The following is a 17,163-nucleotide window of genomic DNA, read 5'->3' as shown; positions in this document are numbered from 1 at the left end:
AGGCTGGAAGGAGATGACCTGCCGGGGACACAGAGGATTGGCTGAGACCTAAAGCAGAGGCGCGGGGTCTAAGCCGACAGTGGTATTCACCAGGGACCCCCGCAAGGGGATATGGACTTCGCTGCAACTGCCGACCAGGTCGTGGCCCTCTGCCCAGGTTCCCCTGTGGCTTTGGCAGGGTTAGGACAACAAGAGTCTTTAGAGGGGTACTAAAACCATCGATGGTGATCGATGGCACTGAATGCTATACAGCAACACGGAGGGTACTTGAGGAATGTGAGATGCGGCCTGGAAGCCGGGGATGACACAAAGGTAACACAGGGAGACGCTGGAGACACTGGGAAACACTGGAGCGGCTAGGGAGCCGATACTTGAGATCACTGGGGATCGCTGGAGCGGCTAGGGAGCCGATACTGGAGATCACTGGGGATCGCTGGAGCGGCCTGGGAGCCGAGGGGATACGGGCACGGAACCCACTGCTAACCGGACACTGAGCGAATAACCTGGGCTGCACAAGAAGACAGGATCACACGGCAGATGGAAACACGTGGAGACTTCTGGCAGGAGTGGAATGACCAGGACGCTGAGAGTAACACAGGTGACAGCGGACTCAGGAAACCGGACCTCTGGAGCACGTGGGGAGTCTTGACAGGAGCTTAACGCTGGAGAACTCACAGGTAAACTGACGAGTTGTTCAAGACAAGGAGGAGTCTGTGAGCTAGGCTTTTATCTCTCCAGGTGATTAGGGAATCGGACGCAGGTGATGGGTTTAGCCGCAGCAGCAGCACACAGACCAGGAAGTAAGTTGGAGCTTTACCTGGATCATGTGACCCGCAGCTTGATCAGGGAATACACCTGGAGCTCACAGTGAAGCAGGGGCGACTTGGAAACAAAAGACATCACGCCAGGGATTGCCGACTGTGCCGGCAGCTGATCTACGAAGGACACTACCCCAGCGTGCCGGTAAGGGGCGCATGCGAGCAGTGCGAGAACCGGGGTTCATGACAGTACCCCCCCCTTTTAGGGTGGGCACCGAACACCCTTTGGGCTTACTCGGGTTGTCTTTATGAAAAGCTGCAATCAAACGGGGAGCATGCACATCTGCAGCATTGATCCAGCTTCTTTCTTCTGGGCCATAGCCCTTCCAATCGATGAGATATTGGATGTTTCCATATCTTCTGCGAGAATCCACCACCTTATCGACCTCGAATTCAACCCCTCGATGGGTATAAACTCTGTGGAGCTCAGGAGTAGCACTTTGGAACCGGTTGAGAACAAGAGGTCGCAATAAGGATATGTGGAAGGATTTTCAGGTATGGTGGTAGCTTCAGCTTATAAGCTACAGGATTGATCCTTTGGATCACAGGGAATAGCCCGATGAATCATGGGGCGAACTTCATGGACGGGACTCGTAAGCGAAGATTTCGAGTGGAGAGCCACACCTTGTCGCCAAGTTTTAACTGAGGAACTGCCCCCCTTTTACGGTCAGCAAAGAACTTATATCTTTTTGAGGCTTTCTTGAGAGAAACATGCACATTTTTCCAAACTTGTGAGAAATGCTTGAGTGTGGAAGATGCAGCAGGCACTTCCAAGGCTGGTAAAGGCTCAAAGATCGGTGGTCGAGGGTGTTGACCGTACACTACGTAGAAAGGAGAGTAGCCAGTAGCTGTGTGGTATCTGAAATTGTGGGCAAATTCTGCCCAAGGCAGCAGACTGACCCAATTATCTTGTGTCGAGGAGACATACAGGCGAAGGAATGCTTCCAGATCTTGGTTAACCCTCTCTGTTTGCCCATTAGACTGCGGGTGGTACGCTGTGGAAAAGTTCAATTTTACCTTCAGGGCAGAACAGAGAGCTCTCCAAAAGCGGGCTACAAATTGCACTCCACGATCGGAGACAATATCTGCAGGGAGTCCATGAATCCGAAAGATATGTTGGATGAAGATCTGAGCGAGCTTGGGAGCAGAGGGCAGACCAGTCAACGGGATGAAATGTGCCATTTTGGAGAACCGGTCTACCACCACCCAGATGGTATTACATTCTTGAGACTTTGGGAGCTCGGAAATAAAGTCCATGGAAATGTGCATCCAGGGACGCATGGGAGTGGGCAATGGAAGGAGAGCACCGGCAGGGGATTGACGATGGACTTTATGCTGGGCACAAGTAGGACATGAGGCCACGAAATCCTGGACATCCCTTTTCATGTGAGGCCACCAATATGACCGGCGAAGAATCTCCAGGGTTTTGTGAACGCCTGGGTGACCGGAGAAGGACAAGGCATGAGCCCAGGATAAGATTTTGGGCTGGAGCTCTGGTAGAACCAGCATCTTTCCTCGAGGTGGCACAGGTGACACATGGGTGGCGGCAAAAGCCGTAGGACTGATGATGGGACGCTGTTCTTGTAGCACTGTGTCATCTTCCATAGAACGGGATAGTGCATCGGCTTTTGCATTCTGGGACCCAGGACGGTAGAAAATTTTAAAACTGAATCGTGAGAAAAATAAGGACCAACGAGCTTGACGGGAATTTAAACACTGGGCAGTCTGGACGTACAGTAAGTTTTTGTGATCTGTGAAGATGGACACGGGAAGCTTGGCCCCTTCTAACAGATATCGCCATTCTTCCAGTGCAAGTTTAATTGCCAACAACTCTTGATCGCCAATGGAGTAGTTTTTCTCGGCAGGGAGGAATTTTCGAGAGAAAAACCCACAGGGGTGCTGTTTGCCATCGTCTGTAACTTGAGAGAGCACAGCTCCAACACCCACATTCGAGGCATCGACTTCCAAGAGGAAGGGTTTATCTATATCTGGCTGCCGGAGGATGGGGGCAGATATGAAGGCTTGCTTTAGCAGGTGGAATGCGGACAAGGCTTCTTCGGACCAGACAGCTGGGTTGGCACCTTTTTGGGTGAGAGCTGTGATGGGAGAGATGAGGGTAGAGAATCCTCTGACAAATTTTCTGTAATAGTTGGCAAAGCCAATAAAACGTTGGACTGCTTTGAGAGTGGTTGGTTGGGACCAACTATTGATGGCTTCAAGTTTTGCGGGATCCATTCGCAACTCTGAGCCAGACACGATATACCCTAGGAAGGGTATCTGGGGAACTTCGAACGTGCACTTAGAGAGTTTACCGTACAATTTATTAGCACGTAAACGGGATAGCACTTCTTTGACTTGAGAACGATGGGACTGGAGATCTGAAGAAAAAAATCAAAATATCGTCGAGGTACACAACAAGATATTTATATAAGACATCTCTGAAAATTTCATTGACGAATTCTTGAAAGACGGCAGGTGCATTACTGAGACCGAAGGGCATCACTAGATACTCGTAATGCCCATCCCTAGTGTTGAAGGCAGTCTTCCATTCGTCGCCTTTGCGAATTCTGATTAGGTTGTACACCCCTCTGAGGTCAAGCTTGGTAAAAAATGTTGCGCCTTTGATGCGATCAAATAACTCAGTGATCAAGGGAAGAGGATAACTGTTCTTGATGGTTATCTCATTGAGACCTCTATAGTCTATGCATGGGCGTAACCCTCCATCTTTTTTTTTTACAAAAAAGAATCCTGCACCAGCAGGGGAGGTAGAGGGTCGGATAAAACCTTTCTGGAGATTTTCTTGAATATACTCAGACATCGCTTTGGTCTCAGGGATTGACAGCGGATAGGTACGCCCCTTAGGAGGGGACTTCCCAGGGAGGAGATCGATGGGACAATCCCATCGGCGGTGTGGAGGCAGCACATCAGCGGCTTGTTCACTGAATACATCGCTGAATTCATGATACACAGAGGGAAGACCCGGAAGGCTTTTAACTGCAGAAGATCGAACCGGAGTTACTTCAGTCAAGCAATGTTTCTGGCAATATTCACTCCATTCCACAATTTGGAGAGATCTCCAATCGATACGGGGGTTGTGGAGTTGTAGCCACGGCAACCCTAACACAAGGTCATAGGAGGATTTAGGAATGACTAGGAAATCCATACATTCTTGATGAAGTACCCCTACGTGGAATGAGACAGGAACTGTCCGATGCACAATATCACTTCCGGGAATCCTGCTTCCATCCGCTGTTAGGTAGTGAGGCTGGGAAAGAGGCAGAATCGGAATTTTGCACTTTTTTACCAGCTCGGCTGAGATAAAGTTCCCTGCAGCCCCGGAGTCTGCCAGGGCTGAGACTTGCAGGGTACCCACAGGGGACACAAGGGCAACAGGTAGAATCAAGTCAGTGGTGGGAGGAGTTTTACTGAGACAACCTAACCTGACTCCCCCACTGCAGGTTAGGGCTTGGCGTTTCCCGGACGCTCGGGACAGGACACAATGAAGTGGCCGGGGGCGGCACAGTAAATACATAATTTTTCCTTTTGCCTCCTGGACCGTTCCTCTGTGGATAACCAGGATCTACCTATTTGCATAGGGTCTTCTGTAGCGGTTGTTGCAGGACGGTGCTGAGGCGGAGGCGGAACTCGGGGAACTACTTTCTTTAATCTTTCTAAACCTCGCTCTCTTAGGCGCAGGTCTATTTTGACACACAAGGAAATTAATTCTTCAAGCTGCTCAGGGAGATCTCGGGTGGCAAGTTCATCTTTGATGCGTTCTGAGACGCCCAACCAGAAGGCAGCTGTTAACGCCTCATTGTTCCATTTGAGCTCGGAGGCAAGAGTCTGAAATTGAACCACGAATTGGCCCATGGAACGAGAGCCCTGTTTAAGGCGGAGTATTTCTGTAGAGGCTGATGCAGGCCTTCCTGGCTCATCGAATATCCGTCGGAAGGTAGAGACGAATCTGTCATAATCGGTGAGAATTGGGTCAGATCTTTCCCAGAGGGGTGATATCCAATCTAGGGCAGAACCAGTCAGCAAGGAGACAATATATGCTATCTTGGTTCTGGCAGTCGGGAAGTTCTGCAGTAGAAGTTCAAATTGGATGTCACATTGGTTTAGAAAGCCTCTACAACCTTTGGGATTGCCATCATATTTATTAGGAGTAGGCAGCTGAAGACGAGGAATATATGCTGGGGCATGAGTGGCAGGCTGATTAGATACTGGTGGCGGAGGTGGCCGAAGAGACTGCTGGAGGGAATCCAGACGAGTGGACACATCCTGGAGGTATGTAATCACCTGCTGCTGCTTCGCTTTTTGTGTTTCTATACGCGAGGTAACATCTTGGAGAGCCGCTGGCCCCACACTATGGTCGCGTGCCGAGTCCATCGGTCTTGAACAATCTGTCACGGCCTGGACTGTCTGTGTTCCCAGCACTGACCTGGGTGCGCCAGTGGAGGGCGCAGGGAACTGGAAGCGAGGAGGCTTGAGGTAGCTGGAGCTCATGCATGGAGGCTGGAAGGAGATGACCTGCCGGGGACACAGAGGATTGGCTGAGACCTAAAGCAGAGGCGCGGGGTCTAAGCCAACAGTGGTATTCACCAGGGACCTCCGCAAGGGCATATGGACTTCGCTGCAACTGCCAACCAGGTCGCGGCCCTCTGCCCAGGTTCCCCTGTGGCTTTGGCAGGGTTAAGACAACAAGAGTCTTTAGAGGGGTACTAAAACCATCGATGGTGATCGATGGCACTGAATGCTATACAGCAACACGGAGGGTACTTGAGGAATGTGAGATGCGGCCTGGAAGCCGGGGATGACACGAAGGTAACACAGGGAGACGCTGGAGACACTGGGAAACACTGGAGCGGCTAGGGAGCCGATACTTGAGATCACTGGGGATCGCTGGAGCGGCTAGGGAGCCGATACTGTAGATCACTGGGGATCGCTGTAGCGGCCTGGGAGCCAAGGGGAGACGGGCACGGAACCCACTGCTAACCGGACACTGAGCGAATAACCTGGGCTGCACAAGAAGACAGGATCACACGGCAGATGGAAACACGTGGAGACTTCTGGCAGGAGTGGAATGACCAGGACGCTGAGAGTAACACAGGTGACAGCGGACTCAGGAAACCGGACCTCTGGAGCACGTGGGGAGTCTTGACAGGAGCTTAACGCTGGAGAACTCACAGGTAAACTGACGAGTTGTTCCAGACCAGGAGGAGTCTGTGAGCTAGGCTTTTATCCCTCCAGGTGATTAGGGAATCGGACGCAGGTGATGGGTTTAGCCGCAGCAGCAGCACACAGACCAGGAAGTAAGTTGGAGCTTTACCTGGATCATGTGACCCGCAGCTTGATCAGGGAATACACCTGGAGCTCACAGTGACACAGGGGCGACTTGGAAACAAAAGACATCACGCCAGGGATTGCCGACTGTGCCGGCAGCTGATCTACGGAGGACACTACCCCAGCGTGCCGGTAAGGGGCGCATGCGAGCAGTGCGAGAACCGGGGTTCATGACAGGACTGTTGCACAATTCATATATATATATATATATATATATATATATATTTATATATAATATTTATATATATATATAATCCTGGGGGGGCGGCGGCACTCAGAATGAAAGTAAGCCTGAGCTCCTTTATCAAGGTGTCATAGAGGTGTTCTCTATGACACCTTGATAAAGGAGCTCAGGCTCCGAAACTGTTGGTAACTCTGCCTACGCGTCTTACTTTCATTCAGAGTGCCGCCGCCCCCCCAGGATTCCATATCAGACCATTGCGACTGTCTTTACGGAGGGCACTAGCTTATTGAAATTTACTTCAATCCACTTTCAACCTTGGAGTGCCTCCACAGGACTATATATATACAGAATTACCTTAGCTAATTGGTGAGCCTTTCAGAAACCTGCATTGGTGGCTTTCTACATATAAAAAGATTGTTCTCATTGGACCATCTTTTTTGATGATCTGTTCTGATGATCTACACCTCTGACAGCAAACTGGATTAAAACTCTCAATCAAACTGATTTATTTCTGCCCCTGATGAAGTCATGCTATTGACGAAACGCGTCCGGATTAGGGTCTCTCTCTCTCTCTTATATATATATATACACACTACGCTAGCTGTCACCCTAGGGCTTCAGTGAGAGGATTGCCCTTCTCTCAATTATTGCGCACTAAGCGTATCAACTCTAATCCACTCCAAGCAGGGGCCCAAATGGAAATCATGCTAGAACGGTTTAAACAAAGAGGCTACCCGCTATCGGTTTTGGAGTCAGCTAAGTCCAAAGTTATGAGCCTTAAAAGAGAGGATCTGCTGACCCCCAAAAGAATTGAACCAGTGGGTACTACCCGTATGCCTTGGGTGACTACATTTAGTACTGGAAGTAGTGTGGTTAATTCTGTCTCCAAGCGGTTGTGGCCTATGGTCAGGACTGACCCAGATTTAGGCCTTCAGAATACTGATCTCTTATCATGTTATAAAAGACCACCTAACTTAAGGGATGTACTGGTTAAAACTAATGTGGTCATAAATCCCCCAAAAAAACAGACACCTAGGGGTAATGTAAGATGTACATGTACTACTTGCAGATTCCTAATCGGCGGCCCTACATTTCCACATCCACAATCCGGGAAAACCATGACTATTAACCATACCCTAACATGCAATAGCATGTATGTGGTTTACCAGATTGTCTGTCCCTGTGGGTTGTCATACATAGGTAAAACAGAACGTGCTTTTAAAGAGCGCATGGCAGCCCACAGGTCAGCAATCAAATCTGCCATTTCGAAGGGTACCAGTGAGCAACCAGTGGCCCGCCACTGGGCGCAAGCGGGTCATTCTATGGCCCAATTAAAATACCGTATGATAGACCACATCCCTGCCTCTATCAGAGGTGGGAATAGGGGCCTTTCGCTTCTTAAATGTGAAGCTAGATGGATCCTTAGATTGGAGACTGGAACCCCCAAAGGTCTTAATGACCACACTGGCATTAATGTATTATCCATGTAAATAGTGCACCTATTATACCTCCCTTTGATCCCTATATATATATGATCCATCTAGATATTACCTTAATTGTATTGTATGTATACACTCTTTATATTACTAGATTGTCCATATATGTGTTGTCCCTATCCATGTTATGCTGTCGCTTCTTGAGCCCCCATAGAATGTGGTATGCCGTTGTCCTTAATAGATAATTTACTCTCTGCAATTAGGCATTACCTGCTTGCATGCACGCGTCAAAGTTTAATTTTTTGCCATATAGTTTAGTTAGACTCTATGGCTTATAGTGCATATGTACACCGGTATACGCGCCATGTCGTTTTCGATAGTACTAGCAGGCATACCAACATGTTCCCATGGTCATCGTATATGATCTATGACACTTGTGACTTGTCCTGTGTATTCTTGGACAAGCCCAATACCAATGTAGTTTGCTGTTATACGTGTAATTTGTATGTATTCCCTCTGATTTTAATTGTACGTCACTTTGTTATCCTTGTTGCTTAGATACGGTCACGTGACGCATCGTCATAGGGTCCAGGACGGGTCGCTGGATGATGACGTCACGCGACCAGCGCCGCCGGACGGGTGCGTGGTCCCGCGCACGGCAATGCGCCAGCTATCCTCTATTTAGGTAAGATGTCTCTGTATGTTTGTCTTGAAGCCTGATGAAAATGCCACGCTAGGCATTGAAACGTTGCTTTTATGCAATAAAACATAGTTCCTGTTTAAGTGAATGGTGTGCCGCATCCTCCGTCTCTATCTACCTATTTCCACTTGCGGGCACCCATGCAGTAATCTATCTAGGAGGGTGTGCCGGACACCCAGGATCGTTGTATTGGAGATTGTTGGACTTTGTCTGCCTCCCAGTCCAGGCACCGCCGGTATTTATACCTTTATTTGAGCATCAGCTGAATCCGTGCAGCCCATTGTGGACTGAGCACCAAGTGTAATTCTTTACATTTTTTTAACCATTTATTGGCCCTGAGGTTACCTGTATGCACAGGTCCCTCCTTTGGCTTTTTTGTATAGCAGCTACATACTGAACATCTATCACTATGAATCCCGTGGAACCTCCTGTGGCTTGCTCACAGACAGCATACCCGATTGGGGAAACTACCACCTATACGGATAAAGATGCTGATGGAATCCTATATAGCAGTGTGCTTGAGGATATGGCTGAAGCGGCTTCTTGTGAAGAATTATTCCGTGACCTGCTTAAATTAAAAAAGCGGGAGATTGATTATTATTATCATGGACTGTCTTTGAGTGAATACCACAGGGCACGCATGATTCCCAGAGGGTTACGGATGAAAAATGGTCCGACCATCGGCCGCCATGACCCCACTTTCTGTAGGAAGTGGGTGTCAATTGTTAATAAATGCTCATTTGACCTCATGCTTTTAATAATTGAATATTCCACCCAAGAGGTTAAAATTGCCAAAGATAAGATCAATGAGTTTGAGGCATCCCACAAAACTACACTCAGTGAAGACGATACCACTGATTGGTTTGCTAAACTCAATGAACAGCTGCAGGCGTATAAACGCAATCTCATCAAATTTAAACGTGAGAAAAAGTCCAAGGTAGAAAACGATTACCAATTGAATCTAATCTACCAGTGGACAACACCGCAGCAAATGGGGGGATATAAAAAAACATTTTTTAGAAGATATAATAGAGGTCATGAGCGCAACTATGGTTCATCAACCGACTTCAATTCTTCAAACAGTGAAAGTGAGAATCAGTCGGCACACACCTTCAGCCAGCATAATGCCCACCCTTTAGGGGCACGCAACAGGCGCAACCCACAAGAAGGCAGCGCCCCTATACCCGCCGTGGCGGTAAGGCGAGGAAACAGGGCAGCTGGAAGAAAACCGCCGGCGGCCAAGAACAAAGTCTAGTGATAAACCTATCATCTTATCCTTTAACCCCCGACGAATCCAACCTTTTGGCTAAGGGTCTTTCATTCACCCCTACAGTGTCCTTTAATGCTAATAATTGGCACATAGAGCAGCATCGTCTAGCTCGCCAGCTAAGACTCAAGGACTTTTTTTCAAAACCCCGTGATGATGTTATTGGGCTAAAAACCATACCCAATGGATGGAATGAAATCCCTCCTCAACTTAAGAAGATCCTGCCCAAATCCCAATTCGACCCCCAATCATTCAACCCCACTATTAAGACATATGTACGAATGTTGAATGAAGGGGTGGCATCCGAAATCCCTAAAATGCCCAGAATTCGTAATAATCTTTCTAAACCGGAACGGTTGGCATTGGATGCACTGGCCAGTAATGACCAACTTATATTTAGGCCAGCGGACAAAGGCGGGGCCTTGGTCCTTCAGGACCGTGACAAATACCACATCCAAGTGATGGCACATCTGAATGACTCTTCTACTTATCGAAAACTCCATCAGGACCCTTCCACCTTGTTCAAGAAAGAACTGGAAACTGTATTGCAGAAGGCTGTGGACTTACAATTGATTACTCCACTAATTAAAGAGGCATTATTACCAGCATACCCATTGGTCCCACCTATGTATACTACCCCTAAAATACATAAGTCCCTGGCGGACCCCCCGGTTCGCCCCATCATCTCCGCCAGGGACTCATTATTCCAACCGGCGTCCATCTTTGTGGATAGTGTACTCCAGCCCTGCATCAGATCACACCCCAGATACCTTCTTGATACAACTTCGTTGTTATGTAAATTACAGTCACTGCCTGCATTGGAAGATAATATCTGTATGTTTACGGTGGATGTGTGTAGCCTCTACACAGTCATTCCCCATGATATGGGTTTGGCTGCTGTGAGGGGCTACATTACTGACCACCCAGACTACAGGGGCCCTTGTGTTGATCTAATACTTCAACTCCTCGAGTTAATACTCACTAAAAAAATTTTCATTTATAATGAATCATTTTTTCTTCAGCTTACAGGCTGTGCTATGGGGGCGGCGGTAGCCTCCTCATATGCAAACATTTTTATGTTTAAAGTAGAGGAGGATGTGTTTTTTGCCGATCATCATGTGGCGGGTCGTATATTGTTTTACACCCGCTACATTGATGATCTGCTCATTTTTTGGAGAGGTCCTGCGGAGGATCTGGTTAACCATATTGAGTTACACAACTCCACAGAGAGCCCTGTAAAATTTACATATACATGTAGTTCTGATGTGGTTAAGTTCTTGGATGTGGAAATTCGTAAAGAGTCAGGTGTATTGGCAACTAGCCTCTATACCAAGGAGACCGACAGAAACAACATCTTACACTACGCTAGCTGTCACCCTAGGGCTTCAGTGAGAGGATTGCCCTTCTCTCAATTATTGCGCACTAAGCGTATCAACTCTAATCCACTCCAAGCAGGGGCCCAAATGGAAATCATGCTAGAACGGTTTAAACAAAGAGGCTACCCGCTACCGGTTTTGGAGTCAGCTAAGTCCAAAGTTATGAGCCTTAAAAGAGAGGATCTGCTGACCCCCAAAAGAATTGAACCAGTGGGTACTACCCGTATGCCTTGGGTGACTACATTTAGGGCCTTATTCTGGTTGGAGCGGCTGGGCCGTACGCGGACGTCCCGGTGTTTTTTTATGATCTGCGCATGCGTACATTCGCTAATGCGCAGGCGCGACCACTCCACAACGCTTACGGACGGGTCTCTACGTGCGAAAAAACCTATACGCGAGTGTACGGGCATTGGGGGCGGCATAGGGGCGTGATGAGGGGAGCGACCGAAATAATGAGGGAAAATGGGCGTAAATATGGGCGTACACGGGGGTGTGCACCAAAAATGAGCGGTGCTACTACCGCACGATCGCCTACAGCACCGTTCATTTCGGACACAAAACAGGCGGCCGCCAACCGCCATCTCAAACCACCCCTACAGATACCGCATGCCAGCGTGGGCCTGGGTTTGCTAATTTACGCTGCTTACTACCAAACACATACACCTGAATGTAATAACCAATGCTGCAGTCTATTAAGTCCAAACCATGATTTTACTACCTGCAAGCCACACACAGCACTCAAACACATTGGAAGCTTATCTTTCCATACTTCTCTACATTTAAAGGTTTGTTTAATTTAAGGTAAGAATCTTTTTAAGACCTGCTTATATATGCTAAGGTAGGTATTTGTTAAACAGTTAGACACATTCACTACGTGCTTTCATAGACTTTACACAGTAGCACACTCAATCGACACAAGTCGACATGTGTCAACGTGTTCACTCTAATACAAACATAGGTTTTGTATTTATGATACAATAACATAAACCACATCTAACACCTACAAAGGATGTTTCAGCAATGTTTTAAGCCCATGCCCACTATTTTGCACATTAATTAATTCAATCAATTAATTAATTTTCATAATTATAGTTGAAAGGCAAGATTTGCAGGTCCATATATGTGAAGGGTATGTCAGCGTACACGGACGTACGCTCACTCTCACGAGCGGTGACATAAGCTGACTTTTCTATTGAAAACTATAGGGACCCGTCCGTGCAAGCTGGCGTACGCTCAGATAGCCGCAAGAAGTCGGTGGGAAGACGGACGAGAGACGTCCGTAAACGGTGGTGTACGCTCAATTGTACGCCAGTTGTCGGAGTGTAAGGGCTGGCCCATCCGTGTACGTTGGCGTACGCACATTTGTACGCCACTCCCCTTCGACGTTGTTTCTGGCCGTACGTATGCGGCTGAGTTGTGGGTGGACTTAACCCCAACGGCCGCGTGCGGATAGCGTACGTTATTAGCGAACGTACGCACGTTTGGCCGCTCCGAGCAGAATAAGGCCCTTAGTACTGGAAGTAGTGTGGTTAATTCTGTCTCCAAGCGGTTGTGGCCTATGGTCAGGACTGACCCAGATTTAGGCCTTCAGAATACTGATCTCTTATCATGTTATAAAAGACCACCTAACTTAAGGGATGTACTGGTTAAAACTAATGTGGTCATAAATCCCCCAAAAAAACAGACACCTAGGGGTAATGTAAGATGTACATGTACTACTTGCAGATTCCTAATCGGCGGCCCTACATTTCCACATCCACAATCCGGGAAAACCATGACTATTAACCATACCCTAACATGCAATAGCATGTATGTGGTTTACCAGATTGTCTGTCCCTGTGGGTTGTCATACATAGGTAAAACAGAACGTGCTTTTAAAGAGCGTATGGCAGCCCACAGGTCAGCAATCAAATCCGCCATTTCGAAGGGTACCAGTGAGCAACCAGTGGCCCGCCACTGGGCGCAAGCGGGTCATTCTATGGCCCAATTAAAATACCGTATGATAGACCACATCCCTGCCTCTATCAGAGGGGCCTTTCGCTTCTTAAATGTGAAGCTAGATGGATCCTTAGATTGGAGACTGGAACCCCCAAAGGTCTTAATGACCACACTGGCATTAATGTATTATCCATGTAAATAGTGCACCTATTATACCTCCCTTTGATCCCTATATATATGATCCATCTAGATATTACCTTAATTGTATTGTATGTATACACTCTTTATATTACTAGATTGTCCATATATGTGTTGTCCCTATCCATGTTATGCTGTCGCTTCTTGAGCCCCCATAGAATGTGGTATGCCGTTGTCCTTAATAGATAATTTACTCTCTGCAATTAGGCATTACCTGCTTGCATGCACGCGTCAAAGTTTAATTTTTTGCCATATAGTTTAGTTAGACTCTATGGCTTATAGTGCATATGTACACCGGTATACGCGCCATGTCGTTTTCGATAGTACTAGCAGGCATACCAACATGTTCCCATGGTCATCGTATATGATCTATGACACTTGTGACTTGTCCTGTGTATTCTTGGACAAGCCCAATACCAATGTAGTTTGCTGTTATACGTGTAATTTGTATGTATTCCCTCTGATTTTAATTGTACGTCACTTTGTTATCCTTGTTGCTTAGATACGGTCACGTGACGCATCGTCATAGGGTCCAGGACGGGTCGCTGGATGATGACGTCACGCGACCAGCGCCGCCGGACGGGTGCGTGGTCCCGCGCACGGCAATGCGCCAGCTATCCTCTATTTAGGTAAGATGTCTCTGTATGTTTGTCTTGAAGCCTGATGAAAATGCCACGCTAGGCATTGAAACGTTGCTTTTATGCAATAAAACATAGTTCCTGTTTAAGTGAATGGTGTGCCGCATCCTCTCTCTCTCTCTCTCTCTCTCTCTCTCTCTCTCTCTCTCTCTCTCTCTCTCTCTCTCTCTCTCTCTCTCTCTCTCTCTCTCTCTCTCTCTCTCTCTCTCTCTCTCTCTCTCTCTCTCTCTCTCTCTCTCTATATATATATATATACCGTATTTTCCGGCGTATAAGACGACTTTTTACCCCATAAAAAATTGCCTTCTAGTGGGGGGTCGTCTTATACGCCGGGTGCACGGCGTGATGTCACCTTATATGCCGGGTGCGGCATATATTCATTAAAGGGTACCTCTCTTCGGCCCCCCCTTCTTATGCATACGGTACCGTACCTTAATAATAAAAGATAGCAGTACGGTATTTGTCTGCAGCGTTTTCTTCAGCCTAACGGCCTGTCAGATAGCGCATTAATGTCGGCGGCAGGCTCGGGTGTTTTCGGCGGGGCTCGGGGGGACTCGTGTGCCTGAGCGCTCCCGAGTCCCCCCAAACCCTGCCGAAAATACCCGAGCCTGCCGCCGACGTCACTGCAGAGCATACATACTCTTATGTATATTGCCTTGTTGCATCTATTGGATTAAAATACCTTTTTTATATAAATCACAAGGCTGATTTGTGATTTTGGAGAGTGCTCTGCTTCCACACTCAGTGTGGATTTTGGACTATATATATATATATATATATATATATATATATATATATATATATATATATACATACAATATTGTTTCCAATGCACTCACGGTCAAAGATCAACACAGGCAGTGCTCCCATCAGGCACATATTATTCCAATATGGTCCAAATCCACACAATTTGAAATCAGGGCACTCACCAAGCAGCAATATTAATATCGCTGCTTGGTGAGTGCCCTGATTTCAAATTGTATATATATATATCTATATATATATATATATATATATATATATATATATATATATAGATATATATATATATACACACACACACATACACACACACACACACGCAGGATTTAAAAGAATTACAAGTTGACATACTATCTTATAAAATGCTACAGTTTGTTTTCCGACTGAATGCATGATGATTTACTACCGCTGCCTACTGCTGATGGACTCTGAGGGGTGGAAAGATTGATGGCACCATATTATTGTGCCCTTTATTCCATTACATTTTTTTGCCTTTTCTGCATGTATACTTCCTTTCATTTGATGATTGGCAATCCTTAATAGAGTAATATCACATGCTCTATTATACAAGAAAAATGATGCAATCATGATGGTAGGTGGAACAGAAAGATTCATCCTGATGCTATGCTGTCTCTATGGGGGTTATTCTAGTTCATTCTTTCTGACAAAATCCTTCTTAGATGGACAAAACCATGTGCACTGCGGGTGGGGCAGATGTAACTTGTGCAGAGAGAATTAGATTTGGGTGGGGTTTTTCTTCAAAGTGAGATCTATATTGTAGTGTAAAATATAGCAGTCAGTATTTTCCCTGCACAGAAACAAAATAACTCACCCAAATCTAATTCTATCTGCACATGTTACATCTGCCCCCCTGCAGTGCACATGGTTTTGTCCATCTAAGAAGGATTTTGTCAGAAAGAATGAACTAGAATAAACCCCTTTGAGACAAAGCATTAACCCCTTCACGACATTTGACGTATATATACGTCATGGCCGGGAAGTACTTCCCGACCGTTGACGTATATATACGTCATGGCTTAAAACTGTCACTGCGTCTAGAGACGCAGTGACAGAGGGACGATGTCTGCTGTCCCTGACAGCAGACATGTCCGTGCATGCCCAGGGGGGGCGGCGATGCCGCCCCCCCGTCGGCGATCGCTGTGATTGGCTGTTCATTGTGAACAGCCATTCACAGCGTTTTCTGTGTCACCGGCGAATAACGTTCGCCGGTGACACGGGATCGGAGGTGATTGGTGCTGTAAAGTACAGCACCAATCACCGCGGGGTGTAAGGGTGACACTGGTGTCACCCCACCTCACCCCTCCCGCCCCCAAAGGCCGTGATTGGTTCGTCGGACCGACGGACCAATCACAGCCATGGAGGGGGGTTTAAACTAACGGTGACTGCACTGCAGACGCCATTCCGGTCTGGAATAGCGTGCAGTGCGGTCACCGTGCCCAGCTGCCGCCTATACTGACCAGAACCCATCCAAAATACTTACCTGATCATTGATATTGCTTATGCTTGTGACATCTTGTGACATCCTGTGACATCTTGTGCTGCTGCGATTTATTAGATAGAGAGAGAGTTAGAGAGAGAGAGATAGAGAGAGATAGAGAGAGATAGAGAGGCCTAGTGCTATATTTTGTGCTGCTGCAGTGTGATAGAGCTATAGATAGAGAGATAGAGAGAGATAGAGAGAGATAGAGAGAGAGAGATAGAGAGAGATAGTGACAGATTGTGCTATATATTTTTTATATAACTGAAAGAGATAGAGAGAGATAGAGAGAGATAGAGAGGCCTAGTGCTATATTTTGTGCTGCTGCAGTGTGATAGAGCTATAGATAGATAGAGAGAGATAGAGAGAGATAGAGAGAGAGAGATAGAGAGATAGTGACAGATTGTGCTATATATTTTTTATATAACTGACTGCTGCCCCCCCTTTTGTGCTGATCAGTATAAATTAACTGATCAGCAACTTTTTGGGGGCGCAGGTTTTTTTTTATATATAGATATACCTGTCAGTGCTGCTGCTGCAGTGTCATAGAGTGATAGATAGTGAGAGATAGAGAGATAGAGAGAGATAGTGACAGAGAGTGATAGAGAGTGCTAAATTTTGTGTCTGCTGCCCCCGCCTTTTGTGCTGATCACTATATCTGAGGTGATCAGCAACTTTTTGGGGGTACAGAGGTTTTTTTTTTTATATATACCTGTCAGTACCACCAAAGGTTGTGCACCTGCTGCCCCTCACTGGTAATCAGTGTCGCATCACTGATCACCTTTTTTTATTTTTTGTGAGTGCTGTGGGGTCTTTTTTACATTTTTTTTTTTACACACACTGTGATTTTGTGTGTGTCCTGTGGCCACTGTGCGCTGATCAGTGACGTACATCACTGATCAGCTTTTTCGGCACAGGGTTGATCTATTTTTTTTTTTTTTTGGATCAAATTCCTGTTGCCTTTGAGCGCTGTTCAGTGACGGACGTTACTGACCAACATCTGTG

This window comes from Crinia signifera, chromosome 2 (genome assembly GCF_055691185.1).
Source record: "Crinia signifera chromosome 2, ASM5569118v1, whole genome shotgun sequence".
NCBI lineage: Eukaryota > Metazoa > Chordata > Amphibia > Anura > Myobatrachidae > Crinia > Crinia signifera.
This window is presented reverse-complemented; position numbering follows the sequence as displayed.